Here is a 15,864-nt window from a genome sequence, read left to right on the forward strand (position 1 = left end):
ATAGTTAGGTAGTTATTTCAAAACATGTGTTTCTCCTGAAAGTGTTCTGTCCATGGAAGCGTTTAGAAAAACATGTGGATTTGGCACTTAGGAACATGGTTTAGTGGTGACCACAGTAGTGCTGGGTCAATTATGATCCATGCTCTTACAGGTCTTTTCCAACCTTAGTGATTTTATCAATCTATGAAGTGAATGGAAATATATCCCGACTTTCAGCTTGTATACGATGAATGAAAAAGAGGGAGAATGGTTTTGTGATGAAAATTAGAAAACAAGATATTTCTGGAGGAGGAAAAGTAATTTTATGCTCTTTTTCACCACAATCCTAAACTATTCCAGGCACAGTACACTTCAATAGCTATTTCCATGAGACAAGTCTCATAGAGGCAAGGGATTTCAGGTGCATGAAAAGTGAGCCTGTGTTTCTTTCAAATGTGTCATAACACAGAGTTTATGGTAGCCTTTTAGGACATCCATAGCCTTTCCCCTTCTAATTTCCCTTTCCTAAACTTCAGCCATTTCAGACTACTTGTAATGTACTCTTTTGGAGCAGATCTTCACTGACTCATAACTGGGACTTCTGTAACCCCTATTTGTTCCATTCCTCTCATGGCATTCTTCATTTAGCTTGTCTAAGCAGGCTTGCGGTTTACAAAACCAGAAATCCTCAAAGTTGCAATTCTGTGTTCTGTTTCAATTGGTTAAGAAAAACCATTACCCCACAAAACCCAATACAGCATTGTGTAGCAGTTCAGCTGTTCTTAAACAAAGCATCAGATTTATTTTTTGTTTTGTTACTTATCAAAGACAGTGGCTTACACACCTTGCATTATCTAGACAGCAGCCTGTTGGCCTGTCAAAAGTCAAGGTTACATCAGCTCTTGACTTTATCCAGGCTCTATGATGTACAATGTCACTGTAGCAGAGCACTTCCTCTTTGTTCCGAGAGAACTTGATTCATAATGAACCCATCTAGAGTGTACTCAGATTGTGATAAAGAGCTTTAAACAGAGGGTCCTATTTTAGAGAAACAGGTGCTGGCTTTGATTAGAGAAAAATTACATCATTCAAGGGAAAGGAGAAAAAAAGCAAAGGGAAAGGAAAGCAAAAATAGAAAAAAGTAGCTACCAGACACAAATACATTTGCACATATAAAGCTGTTCTAATGAAAGCCAAATTGATTTGACATTCAGTGGCAGTTTGAAGCCAAAAAAAGCAAAGCAGCCTACAAAAGGCCCAGCTCATTGTTTATGGAGTGTCATACTTCATCATCTGTGAGACCAATAACAGTGATGGGAAGACCTTTAAAGCAGGGAGATTGCACAGAATGGCTGTGTGGATACTACTGATGTCAGATGCACTAGAATGATTGTGAGCTATTTCCTGAATTGAAATCATGTTTTTCAGATAAAGTAGATGCTCTCTGCAGATTATATCTTTGAGAATAGTATTTAGAATATTGTTAGAATTCTTGGTTGATTTCTCCTAGACAGACACAGCCACAATATTTATCCTATGATGTGTACTGATCATCAAACTGCCCTCAAGAAAAAAACACGGAAGAGAAAAAATTACCTAACGTGCAAAAGTAGCTTCCAATAAACAAAAAATATTCTCTTTACGAAAAAGAAATTTTCACAAAATCATGTAAATTAATATAGGCACCCTTTCATCATATTTATTTTCATTGATTACTTTCCAAATATTTTTACAATCATAATTTTTTTTACATTTTCACTAAAGTAGTGGACCCCTATTACAAGCAGACTGTAGAATATATTTCGTCCATCTCTGTTTTCAGTTAGAACACCTGGTGAGGAGTGACATGTTTATCAAATGTTGGTGAATGCCAACATGAATTAAATAAGCCTTCAAAAAAATGTGAGATAGTATAGACTTGTACAGGAAATTATATGTGTGGAAAGCAGTCTCTCTCTTTCTGCCTTCTAGCTATGATCTCAATCTAGATATCACAATATTGATATTAAATTCTGATACTAATGTTTCTGTTTAGATTTCACTAGAAAATCTGTTTCTTTTTGGGCAAAAAATTCAGAAATTTCATCCTCCTGAGTCGCAATTCTCTAATGATTCACTGAAGTACAAACAGACAGTGATCTCAAATTAGTAAGTCATTAATCCCATTTCACATAAAGTATCTAGTGTGGCATTATAACTCAAAAAGCACTAACAGGGTGACCAAATTTATAATGGATGGCACAAGTGTAGACTAAAAAAAATTAAGAGAGAAAGATACACATCAGTTGATCTAAGTAAGTAAATGAAATTATTTTCTTTCATTCACAATGAGAACAAAAATCAGTTTAACTTTTTGGGGTGTGAGGGTATGCGTGTGTGTGTGAACTTTCCATTCTGTTTTCTGTAAATGACAATCTGTGAGTTTATAAGCATGACCACCCACCACAATAAGTAGATTAGTAGGTCAAAATGTTTTACTATTCTTCAAAATCCAACATTATGTTTATTTTAAGTATTGTATACTGTGCCATATGAAGACAGGGTACATTGGTTATTAATTATGTATGAAGATATAATTCCTGCTGTGTTAGCTTTGCATTGGAAATCATGATTTAGGTTTTTTTTGGTCATACTTCAAAAAATTATAATCTAAACTGGAATAAATTACAAATTTCAAAATTCTCTCTGTGATAGTACCTAGAGATTCAAGGCTGTATCTATTCTAGCACAGTACACTTCAGTTTGCAGAAGTGGGGTTGCTCTGTGTCAAACACACACAGGTTTAGTAGTCACTCTGAAGTCCTCCACTGATGGCAATTAATTCTAATTGCACACAATACTGCAGACAGCATAAGAAGCCCTTCGACAAGTGGATTGCATTTTATTTCAGGCTGTAAGTGTTCTCATGGATAATTTTGTTGTGGGAAAAGTAAACAGGAAATCAGTTAGTGAAGACTGAAGAAATTCGTTGCTACCAAATTTTTGTTAAAACATTTTAAATGTTACCTTTCAGAATTCAGTGTCAGAATTATAACACCACAGAAGTGAATTTACATTTTCCTTAGAGCTATTGTTTCACACTGTCTGAAGATTCAGGCTATGTCTTTCACTGCTGAGAAATGATGTATTTTATATCAAGCAATGTAAACTTTTATAAATTACTGAAAACAAGAAGACAAATTTCACTTTAATGTTGCTAGTCAAGGTAAACCTCAGGCCCACATGTGCCATTATACTGAGAAAATGTAAGGAGAAATCACATGATATTAACATGAAAATATATTATTTCCAAGTCCTAATTATTTCCATTTTATTTCAGTATTATTTCCATTGTACTAATTACTGGCTGTTCAGATGGGAATATTCTCTCCACTGCTCTACACTCACAAAATCTGAAAGTATCTTGCATTTCAGTTTTGTATTTCCTTCAATCTCTGTGAAAAGTAATGGGTTTTATTTGAAATCTTTCTGAAAAAGGGAGAACCAAATTAAATAGGCTCAGTGTATAAACTTTTGTATGATATTAAAAAGAAATAGATTAAGAAACAAATTTCCTTGATACAAATTACAATGTATTGCTTCTATTAATTACAGACATTTTTTTTTCCACTTAATCACTCTTTTCTTTGTATGCTATATCAAGACCAAATAGTCTTTGTGGAAAACATACATAAGTTACCTTAGAGTCTGAAGGGTGAATATTTTAAATTTCTAGTCTGGCTATTGAAAATTTATATGACAAAAAAGTAACATTGACAAAATAGTTTTTCAAGTTGATATTTTCTACCAGACAACTGGTGCCATTTAACTGGAAAACTGTTCATAAGTAGTAGATTTAGGAACTGCTTAGTTCATAAAGGACAACTGATTTGGATGTGTAATTACCAGGTATGAAACAGCTGCTTCATCTAGCAAAAAAAAAAAAAAAAAGTCACTAAAAGCTAAAGACAGACCAGGAAATAAAGATTTAATTTTATATTGTTTTTCTGACACTGAGGGCATTAACTCCTGGAACAAATTAACTCACCAATGTACACTGTACACTGTCTGTATTACCTGAAACAGAAATGGATTTTTTTTTTTTTCCCTGAAAGATCTCCTTGACTAATCCAAAACTGATACAAAATTTGTTGCCTGAGGTTAAATGTGGGAACTTCCCTTCTATGATAACTCATATTAAATGTGTGACTTTGCATAGCATTTCCTTGCCAGTAGGGCTTGAATGGTTTAGATAGATGGTTCCTCAGTGGTTCCTTCCCTGAGTGGCTCAGGGAAAAAGATATTAGATACAATTTTGTTCTTGAGTTTTATGTAGTTCTAAAAATCAGGATAACCTAGGAATTTCTGTAAAGTTTTTATTAGAACTTGTAGGACCTATAAACACAACAAGGAACAGAATGAAATCCTATAGGAGTGAAAATATTCTTCGAGGGGGAATTCCAAACGTGGTTGTTTAGATTTTTAGCCCCTTGACATAGTCAGTCTTTTCTGCAGTATTGCAGCAAAAATAATGTTAACTGCATTCTTTTAATTTCCAGAGACAACAATCTGTTTACTTATATTTTACACAGCCAAGTCTCCCTGTACCATATTTTATTCCATTTATCTTGCTTAAGCCTGGTAAATTCACCCTGATATTCCTTTCACAGCTCAGTAGAGTTAGTGCTGCTAAACACATTCTGAAGAAGACTGGGATTAGCAGGTGTACTGAAAGCCTCATTGATGCAGGTAATCTTTATGGCTGAGGGAAAAAAAGACTGTAAATGGCATGGATGGGAAAAAGATGGCATTAAAAAATCAAGGCAAGATTTATTCTTAGGTAACTAAGAGGATTGAAGCTGAACCTGTAAACAGGACAAGTTAAATACAGATACTAAGATAAGAGCAAGCAGATTTACACATTTTCAGTTGAAACCTTCAGTGAAAAAAAACAATCAAAGCAAGTGTGACTACTGACTACAAGCTCTATTCCTTAGAGACCTTTTTTTTATAAGAAGAAAATTTCATTTTGCTTGGGAATTCACTAAGAAATTATTTGAAGAGGAAGAAAAGAAAGACATGAGGAGTTATCCTGGGGGAAAAAAAAAAAAAAAAAAATTCAAGCCCCTCCTCCTTGTCTTCACTACCACTCTGTGTGCCACTCTTGTTGCAGTGAGCTGTTAGGAGGCTTAAACAGTCCCAGAGACAGAAAACCTTCACTCATGCCAAACCCTTCCTTTTAAAGCTGAGTTCCTTAAGTAAGTCTAGGCTCTGCCCTCCTTGGGAGCCTTTAAGTTGTCTTCTATATGGCTTTAAGCCCACCAGGACATTCAAAAGGCTCTAAGTAGTGACACCAGTTCTAATTGTGCAGCTAGAAATGACTGGAGATCAAACTATGCTGCAGTAACTTGCAAAAGTTGAAAATGAGTTGAAAATTACTTCCTGGGAAGTCACTTTGCATGAAGTTCACATGACATCTGTTTCCAAGAGATTCACAGACACAATTCATGCACCATTACAAGCCCATCAGCTTCTTGAAAGGAAATGCATGCGCCTGGACTGTAGCACACAGATCTTCTGTGCAGACTTTCACTAACAGAAAGTGGTTTGTGTAGGTATCTCCAAAACTACGGTTTCAACACAATACCGTAAGGTGATTAACTACAATGTAAGAATGGGATGCAGTTCAGTGGTTATTCTTGTAGTTCAGAGGGGAACCCTAATTTACACTCTCTGAAAGATTCATATTTATGATCATGTCAGAAGTTGGATGAATGTGGCTGAGTAAAAATAAAATGCGGAAAATAAAATGCAGAATTAAGACAAAGGGCGAAAATAATTTCATTTTGAAATTATTAATTATATAATAGCACACTCTGAAAACAAAGTGATTTTCATTTGGTCATCATCATGAGCATGACTTTTAGACAAAAAAAGGATTTAAAACCAGACATGTCAAATCCCTTTTCATAAGGAACCTGCAGCACGGAAAACTTTGCATTATGTGTATTAAAGAATGACTATGCAAAGTGTTAAAATGCCTTCTGCTGAGATGCCCAAACTATAATAAAACTAATATCTAGGTGAAAATATTCTTCTAACAGAAGGGACCTGTGAGAACAGATATTTTATTCCTGGGCCTGCCTGTGCAAAGATGAGTAGTATTCTCAGATCTCTGAAGCCCCAAAACATAAAATAAAAAGAAAACAACTCTGTACTGTTACCCAAATCTATTTCTTGTATTTCATCAGCAGCAGTTACTAATCAGCAAATGGTTTTTAGTTATCTCATTGCTAAACAAAATAAAACAACAACAACAAAATTTAAAACCCACAAACAAAAGCCCCCCCCCCAAACCCAAACAAACAAACAAACTCCCAAACAGAAATAATAATAAACTAAATGAAGCAGGTTTTGGGGCTGAGAAAAGTAAATCAGTGTGATTTTACTTGACAACACTTTCCCCAACTTCTTTGCTCCATTGCTTCATTCCAGTCCCTGAAGTGAGAGGATACTTATGTGGAAAGAGACTGGTTCAATAAAAGCTGTTTTCTTATACAACTAAAATAGAAAATAAAGCAGTTTTGCAGGGGGTATTGTATAAGCAAGCATATCTTTATTTTCCACACACTATGTGAAGGGAAGCTGAGTGGTTTTTGGTCAACTGTGAAATGCCATTTGTAAATGGTTCATTGGGATTTCTTTCCTCTCTAACTTATTGCAAGTTAGGTTTTGTTTATGAAAATAGGTTTAATCAGCTAATCAGAGTGTAGTTGTAGGGTTCACTCATTCAGCAATATTCAGCAGATTTTATTCACTTTTATACTTCATTGCATTTTCACTCTTGGAAACTCATTTACATAGTCTCCGTATGGTCATTTCACAGTAAATGTTTCTGACTGGGTGTGCTGGCTAATAATTACCCTAAGCTATCTGAGAATACCCAAGTACATAGAGAATATACAGTTATTTCTTAATACTCAAACTCTAGATTGAAAGCCCTTTGATTAGTCCAATACTACAAAATGTCAGGCTGTTTACCAACAAAAAAAGACTGTGCCTCTGCTTCTCAGCCCCTGCAGAGAAGCGTAAAATGCCTGTGTTTACTTAAAGGAGGGGAGAAAAAGAACTCCCCTTCCTCTCTGCTTGATCCTGTGGCTGTTGGAATGATTACCTTTTGTCATTGATTTCAATGGGGATTGAATTTGACTCGCTCATCTTTTTATACCTCTGTATTTCTGGAAAATAGTACACAATAATAATTTCTGCAGATGAGATTCTGCTTTATTTCCTCATCTACTGATTTAGTTTAGGTTTCCAATCATCTTTAATACAGAGCCATGATGTCTGTGTATCTGAATATAACTAGAAACATAAGAGAGGAAACAAGATTTTTTCCTTGGAAGTTCTGTAGGCCAAGACCTACATGTATTTTGACCATAGCATCCCAGCTTCCCTGAGTTTAAGTGACTTTCCAGCATTACTGTGGCATGAGGTGGCTTATTTTAAGACTTTTTCTTTAGTCAGAATAGAGTTTGAATTAAATGATTATGGAAAGGGTCAAAGGCAAATTATGAAAGGCAGGACTTTCCTCCGGCTCCTCTTTAGCAATTAAATTTTAAAACACCATTTTAATAATCAGTTACACAGTGTTAAATAATACAGGGTTTTAGAATTCAGCAGAAGAGATAAAAAATTTCTGAATGGGGATGAAAGAAAACACAGAAAAGCATATATAAACTGCAGGAAAAAAAATCCTTGTTTGATATTTTGCAGAATACACAGAAATAACATTTGTATAATCATTAAATAATACTGTGAAAGTCTACTGTGCAAACAAGGAGTTTCTCAGGGTTGTGTGTGTGTGTGCTATTTAATTGTTTTGGATTTTTGGTTGAGATTTCTTTTCAAAAAGAATGATGTGCTCTAAAAAGAGGACAAGCTTGGTTCAGTTATAGCTTTCATATAATTACTACAAACTAATGCAAATTAGACTGTAGGTCTGCTCAATGTACATTTCTGTGCTTGCCAAATTATGTTTGGCAGTGTGGTCAAGCAATAACAGATGCACACTGTGCCTAGTTTTCTCGGGCTGTTCAATAATTAGGAGGGCCATGTATTATAATAAACCACATCCCCTTGGCTGAGATTTGGATGCAAATTGCACACTAATTCACTTCCAAGATTTTGGAAGCATACCAAAAGACATGAAAATTAGGGAAATATACTATTTACTTCATGAAATGTGTTTAAAACTAAATAAAGCTCATTTGTAAGCAATGTTCATCTATTCCATCCTTGTAAAAAAATTAACAATGAGTTCCCTTTCCTTCACACTATTTAGTTCAGCAGCTAATGTGACACCTCTGCAATGTTCATGGCATCTCTATTATTCTCGCACAGAGAGAGTACAATATAAAAGACAGTTACTCTGCTTTGTATTTCTCTAAGGTATTGCTGAGGTTGAGTGGATAATATCAGTTCAATGAGAGACTTGAATCACACTGCAATCCAAATTCTTTGCAATCAGTTGAGTTGTAACGGCATGCTGTTTATAGCAGAAAATTCGTCTTTTGAGAAGGCTGAAGATTCTTTACCCTTAGCTATTACACAAAGGCTGAATGGAGAGATTTCTTTAAAAAAAATAAAACTTAATGAGGGAAATTCTAGAAAATCCAGCAACGTAATGTAGTTACATGTGTAGATGTAACTACATCAGTCTCTAAAGTATGAAGAAACAGAAAATTAAAACAATTGAAACTATTACCACACGTATTAGCAGGTACTTATGTTTTCCTGGAAATCGTTTAAGAGTAAGCTGTCTTGCAGTAACAGCTAACACACTTAAAAAGAGAAATATAATGCAACCTAAAAGGGGTGTAAGAGGAGATATATCTCCTGTGTTTATTGTCTACTAATTGTAAAGTGATTGCAACAAAGAGGCGTAAGACTCTTATGTCTATATGCTCTAGACAAATACAGAAAAATGGCAGTGAAAACAGCAAATATCAGAACCTTCTCCTGCAGTATTATTTTAAATTTTCTTTTTGTTTTAGGAAAAGATATAATGGAACATAATTTTGTAAATATTACAAGTATTGAAATTTTCCAGTTATGTCCAGTTCTCTGCAAGAAAACAACGAGGCAAAACATTGCTTGCCAGAAATATAAAAACTACTTCAAATATATTCTGTACTGTTACTACAATTTTTGCGACTAAATTGTAGTTTTCACATAGGAGACTTAATTGTAAACTAATTCATATGGAAATCAGCAAAAATCTCTATAGTAAAGCAGAAGTCAGTAAATTACTGAACTATGAAAAATTTTATGATACAGAAATACAGGCATAATATAGGAGGCAAATGCTCTATGATTAAGGCTGGTTTAGAAGGATAAATCAATGTTGTGACATATAGCTATGGCTAGACTATTATGTACCCCAGGTTTACAGTTTTACAGTGGGTGTTTTTCAGGTGTTTCTTGGGTGTTTATACTATTTAGTTGTTGTTGGTATTGCAGCTATATAATCATAGACTAACAGAACAGCAACAAAATTCTTGTTTCCAGCATGATGAATACAGAGTTAACTACATAAAACAGTTTTGGCAAAAGTACTGCTCGCTCTGTATGTTGAATTTGAAAACAGGATAAAGACTAAATGTGATAAAGCAGCTGAAATTGTAAATTCATTTGAATCATTTAAATTAAGGAACTATGAAGAGCTTTAGTTGAATTCTGCTAAAAAAATCTGGTTGAACAACTGAGCAGCAGATAAGCCTTAACACAGATAAGATCCCCCCCGCCCAAAAAAAAACATTAGTTGAAACGGTCTAAAGTATTTATACATAATGATGTCTTCTGAATTAGTTGTAACCTCTCAGGAAAAAAAAAGATCCAGGCATTACTGGAGACAGCTCAATGAAGAGACTTGTTCAGTGGTGATTAAAAAAGCAAATAAGATGTTAAATTGTGTTAAGAAGGGAATAGAGAATAGAAAAGAGAAGATTACAATTGCATTATATAAATCGATGGCACATTGATTACTGTATTCAGTTAGACATCTTATTTTAAAAAGACACAAATGAGAAGGTGAAATGAAGTACAATGAAAATGACAAAGGTGTTACTTTCATAGTCACTAAATCATGTCAGCCTCTCCAGAAGCAGAAGGGGCTAAGTGGAAAATGTTAATCCCAATTTGATATAACCACCCCAAGAAAGCTAACCCTTTTTCTAACACTTATCAGATGCAAGCCATCTCATTTTTTTAACATTTATGAGAGAGTGCTTCACCATGCTGCCAGTATCAGATTCAGGAAAATACAGTGATGGTGTAGAGACATTTTTGGACTCCAGTCATTCTGTTGTGTGTATATTCATTATAGATGCAAAGTATGTGTAAATCCAAATCATCACTTGAGAAATAATGTCATTTCCATTTTTTATTGAAGAATCTTTCTCTGAAATTAGTCTTTTCTTATAAATTTTTGGTATGCCTAGTTTGTCACATTTTCTTGCAAAGGGACATTAGAGGTGGAGCCTGATACTTTGGGGACATGGGGGTGGGGGGAATTAGTAGTGCTTTTTTAAAAGTTTTTGTTATTCTTTCCATAGAAACAAATTCACTGAGGTCAGTTAGGCTTTATTAACAATTACTTTATTTTTGTAGAGTGATGAGGATCATCACTTGTTTGAACTGTTAAAGACAACAGGACATATATGTAGTAGCTTCCTAGACTTGGAGAAGACATCTGAAAACATCAAGTTTGTGCATATCTCTGTCTGGTAAAACAATATGTGTGCATGTTAAACATTGAAAATAGTCCAAGAGCTGCCATTAATTTGAATTGATCTGAAATCATTATCTGGAACTGCCAGGGAGCTGAAAAATTAGTTATTTCTGCAACACTTATCTAAGATACTCCACATCTTTAGAGGAATGTACAAGAATGTCATTGTCATCCCTGCTGCTAACTTCAATGGTACATTAATCCATTAAATATGAAAGAAATAACTCAGAAATGAATTTAGTAATATACCCATATCCAGCTATGCTCCTTAACACTTGTGTTCTTGTGATGAATAACATATGAAGTCTCTCTGGAGTGTTGTCCAGTGGAAAAATCTCCTCAGAACTTTAGAAAAAACTTACCTCAAGTTGTGTAAACCCATATAATGAGAAATGTCTAAAAGAATTTGGAAATGGGGCAGACCAAACACATTGTCAATTGTCTTCGTCTTGCCAAATATGTTCCTTCAGCTGCTCAGAGCTTTTGTGACTTTTTTTCAGTCTATTTTACTATTTTACAATAGAATTATATTGGCATGTATTACATATCTGCTAGGTGGCCTCCTGCCCTTAAAGCTCAATGACCCCTGCAGATTCCCAAGTGTCATTACACCTATGCTCCTTATCAGAATGTTCCTAAAATAACATCACCTCTACTGAAGTGCCAAGTGAAAGTCAAGAAAAATAAATTAATTTTTGTACATTTGATTAATTGCACAACATTTTGACACCATTATATTGATAAATATGACTTATTGTTTTCCTTATCAGTGTCTCCCTCAATAGCTCTGGAAAGTTATACAGAATTGAAACTGAGCAATAATTTTTAATGAATTGACCATAAGAAATCTTCAAAATTCACGGCATTCAAATTTTTCAAAGAAAGAAGGTAACCTTTATTTTCAAGCATTTTCTGTTGAAAATTAATTTTCCAATTAATCCAATGAAAATTTTGAGTGTTTTGATGAAAATATGTGGTTGATTATTATTATCATCATCATACATATGTATCTTTCTTTTTACTTTCCTGTTAATAGCTTTTAAAACTAGAGTTCTAATTTGCAAAGGTAGATAGTCGAGCTGCCTAAATACCTCCACAGATGTAACAATAAATCTCAGATTTTAAACCAATGTTTAAAGTCTGTTTTCTGCTGCAGAATAATATTTTGTGAAAAACATCAGTAGATCATTCTGGTTATCAATCCTTTTTTAATTCTTTCTTAAAAGACTTTGGGAAACTCAGTATCATTTGCCAAGATGGTGGAGAGTATGCTTTGTTGAAACCTAGGAATGCTGTAGGAACCATATAATGGCTAAGGATAAATTGTTCTCTTCCAACATTTGATATCAGCAGTGTCATCTCCTTCAGCTCAGAAAAAAAGATCAATTCTACCCATTTCTGCCATACACTTGGTGAATATTGTAGCAAATAATCTGCCTGGGATGATATTGAAAAAAGATGGTACTTCACTCCTTCCTAAGTGTTATTTCACATTTTCTCTGTGAAAAAGACTACTTTCAGGAGCAGTTTTAGGGTAATGAATATTATTGCCCAAGATCATCTCCTCACAACATATAAACATCACCCCCCAGAGACTTAGGAGAGATCTCGCTTTTCAATATTTCCCACAAGCTATTTTCAGTGACTTTGGTCTATATTATATTTTCATAGATCCCATTATCATCTTTCTCTCTCCACAGACTTCCTGCAGGGAAGTGAATCACCTGCAATAAGTGCAATTTCAATAAGTGGCTGGTTTGGTGCTGCAACAACCAGCCGGCGCTTTGATGCCCACAAGTGTTTTGCAGTAAAGTTTTATCTCCTCAGGATTTTGACAACCTTTGCAATTTTCAAGAAGTGGGATAAAACTATCTCAGAAGTGCTTACAAAAGCTAGGGACACTTTTGTTAACTGAGCTGTCATTTTGGCATGGTTCCAAGTGCACGGCAGACTCACTGAAAAAATATTGCATCATAAAATAGACTGTGTAACAGAGTCTTAGCTTGGAATATACCTGAGAACAGGAGGTCAACCTGTGCTTGTTATCTCATTAAGATTTAAAAAATCTAAACACCTAAAAACCCCAACCTAGCAGAGGGTTAATTGAAAACTAAGAAGAATCTACTTCAGGCAGTAATGTTTTTTAAACCTTCCTTTATAAATTTTGCTTATCAAGGAGTGCCCTTCTGGTATATCAACTGAGCCAAGACTGAGTTCTCAAATACTATGATGGCTTCTGTTAATTAGATAGTTTATCTGTGATGAGTTGTTGACACTGAGATGATTTGTGTTAAATAATTTTAAAATATTCTGTGGGGCACTAACTTAGATGCATTGTTCGTTCATATTCCAGGCCCCGGCTTCAATCTTTTTTACAGTCCTCGACAGAAATGAAGTTGATGCTTCAGCAAACTTCTTTAAGTCAGAACAAGTAACATTGCAAAGATATTTTTGATTAACTGGAATTTTCTGCAATTTTTATTTCTTTTTTTACAATGAGCTCTAGTTTAATACCATAACATGTGAGGAGCATTTTTGTAATATTTAAAGCATGAAGTTTTGCTAGTTTCTAATTTCTTAAATATTTCTTTTTTAATGTTTTCCCTCTCATAAATACATCTCCAGTCCCCCAGTTAGGGGTAAAAATGCAGGAAAGACTCGCAGATCATGGAACTTCTTTCTGCTAGGGTGCTACAGTTTTCTAAACGCTCCATATTTTTGCAAGTTTTACTTTCATGGGAAAGATGGATAAACTGAATATTAATTGTAAAATACACTATTTATCACAAAAATCCATGCAGTGTGCTTCAGTGATGCCTACTAAATATTACACTGTTTGAAATAAAAAAAAAATAAGGCTGCATGTAGATGAACCAAAGGTAAATGTTTGCAGGTAGGAAGCTACTCTGGCACCATAATAACAGCAGAACATCCTTATTTGTTCTGGTTCTTCTACTCTAAAAATTAGCTCTCATTGTCTATCTTGCTTCTCTACTCTTATACCTTGCAACCTTCCCATTTTTCTCTATTCTTTCCTTCCTATTCCCCCTTTTAATAAAAATTTTACCCTTCTTTCTGACTGTTTTTATCTACTTTTCTCTTGTTTGCCTTCACTCTCTAGTCAATAAAGTCCCAAATGCTCCCTTTTCCTTCTCAACGCCCCATCCTTCCTGAGTGGGAGTGCTGCCCATGCCGCGATAACACCTCAGACTCTGTTGTGATCTCCATTCTGCATTTGCACATGGATACAGTCCCCTAATTGAGAGACTTTTTTTTTTATTAAAAACATTAGACATTTATATGTAGGAATAACACTTGCAGAGACATTCTCTAGGTTAAAAGTTAAAAGGGATGTCAATCATCATACTTCAGAACATAAACAGATTGCCAGCGTGGGTTGAAAAGGAATTTTCCCCACATAAAATCATAGAAGTTTGCAATAGAAAAGAACTAATAGGTCAGCTAATCTACCTACCTGCCAATTCAAGCTTTTTCCCCAACATGTATTTTGCTGCTCCTTTGAACTCTCAAAAATCTCAAGCAATTGGACTGTAATTGTTTCCCCACAGAGAATATACAGTTGTTTAGTGCAAGTACTTTGCTGTCCAGAATTTTTCAGGTAGACAGTCTAAACTTTCTCTTATTACCTTCATCCCACTAGTCTTCATGGCACTTCCATCTATCATATTAAATATCCTTTCTCTTCTGATTTATCTTTTGCACTTTTCCATTATATATATATTGGTGCCATGGTGTGTTTGAAGGTTTCTGCCTAATCTATGATGTGCCTTTAGCTAAATAAACGATTCTTTTCAGTATGACTTCTGCTTAAAATTATACTCCTGTAACTACAATGCACATGAGAAGAATCACCTACACCATGACTGCAGGCAAACTAGAGCTTCTGAATATAAAAACAAATACACATACATACATTTGTCAACAAGCATACCAACACTACATGTGGTAATGCAAATTGAACATGCAACGAGTTGTAATTTATTGCAAGACAGGTCTTTCAGCTATATGAACTATTCTGTGGTACTCTTTTCTGTCCTGGGATTCTTTGTTCAGGAAGGAAGATAATTTTCCAACAAGGCATCTGTCTCTTCAGTAGTTAAAAAAACCCATAAATGTTGAGGGATTCAGAATGAATGAATGAAGAATTGTCAATAAAATAAAAAATACAGAGAAAAGCTTTAGAGCTTGACAGGTTAAACAGGTAAAAGAGTGCTGTCCCTTCCTGAGCCACTTATAAATCATCCCAAAGACCACTAAAATCAGTCAAACCAGAATTCTCCAGCATGTTTTAAAATTCTCATATCCTACCTTATAAACAACATTAAGAAAAAAATTCACAGGTAACCCAAACAGGCAGAGGAATACTTTGCCTGGGTCTTAAGAGAAACACACTCTTGCAGATGTGACAGAGGACTGGGTAAGAAAGCACCACATTGCTGTTCAAATGTATCACATGAGTTTTCTGTCACTTGTGGGATTAGTAACCTGCTAGAAGAATGAATAGGAAGGCATAATTCTTCTTGTACTCTGTGTAACTCTTACTGCATTTAGGAGTCAGAAAACTAACAGAGAGAATGTCGACTTTTGCCACAAACAGCTTTCAATTACTATCTTCAATTTCTGATTTCCAAGATAAACAACTGTCCATTCTTTGAAACCTCATATCATCGTTTTTCTAGAGCTATGGATTTTGCATATCTAAGGCTTTACTATGGAGATATTTTGAAAGTGTTGAGGCCAAACTCTAAGCAGGTGCTATCAGATGAAAGCTGCTGCTGACCTTCACTGCACTGCCTAGCCCTCAAGACACTTTCAAACTTCATTGACCTCAGGACATCGGAGATCTAGGCTGTTCACATAGCAAACACAGATCTCAGTGTTTGCTGTAAAAGAATGTTGAGAAATACAGTATAGAACTTTCTGGTTTAGGTAAATTTTCTTTAAAATCTAACAAGCAAGTAGATAATATACTTAAAATGCAGGTGGTGAAATGGTTACTATAAAGTATCTTAAGTAGACACATTTCTGTAACTCTGTTTTTATATTTCTTTACATCCTTTGTAGATTAGCGTAAACACAATTAATTAATCATG

The sequence above is a fragment of the Serinus canaria genome, chromosome 5, assembly GCF_022539315.1.
Source record: "Serinus canaria isolate serCan28SL12 chromosome 5, serCan2020, whole genome shotgun sequence".
Classification (NCBI taxonomy): domain Eukaryota; kingdom Metazoa; phylum Chordata; class Aves; order Passeriformes; family Fringillidae; genus Serinus; species Serinus canaria.